The sequence below is a fragment of the Myotis brandtii genome, unplaced genomic scaffold, assembly GCF_000412655.1.
Source record: "Myotis brandtii unplaced genomic scaffold, ASM41265v1 scaffold1956, whole genome shotgun sequence".
In the NCBI taxonomy this organism is placed as follows: domain Eukaryota; kingdom Metazoa; phylum Chordata; class Mammalia; order Chiroptera; family Vespertilionidae; genus Myotis; species Myotis brandtii.
In genome coordinates this window covers 75,498-76,053 of record NW_005357294.1, presented here as the reverse complement: position 1 = coordinate 76,053, position 556 = coordinate 75,498, and positions in this window count along the sequence as shown.

The window sequence follows — 556 nt, the reverse complement described above, 5'->3', positions numbered from 1 at the left end:
CCCCACAGCTGCCGGGGAGCCCCACTCCCCTCCCCACGGGCAGGAGCCAGCCCCTGAGGGGGCCCATCAGGTGAGTGGGAGGGAAGGAAGGCTGGGGGGTGGCCTGGGGGACAGGGATCTGAAAAGGGGGGCAGCTGGGGGCAGGCATGGGAGCTGCTCTGAGTAACAAGAGGGCAGGGACTTCATGGGGTCGGGGGGCGGTGGGAGGAGGACTGGGAGAGGCAAGGGGACTTCATACACCCCACCCACCCGCTCCAGGCCCCCCAGAGCTCCTGGGAGGAGGGGGCCCTCTCTGACCTGGCGCTGTACATGGCGGCCTGCCTGGAAGAGGCTGGCCTTTCAGGGACACAGGCGACGGCGCTCACTCTGTCCTCAGCCCTGGAAGCCCGGGGGCAGCGGCTGGAGGACCAGGTGAGCCCCAACCCTTCCTGCCCCGAGGCCCCTGCCTGGTCCCCTCCGAGGTGGGGGGTTGGAGCGGCAGAGGGGACGTCCGTCCGGGGTCAGGAGGCCCGGTCACTGACGCCTGCCTGTCCACACCAGGTGCACCCTGGTGCTG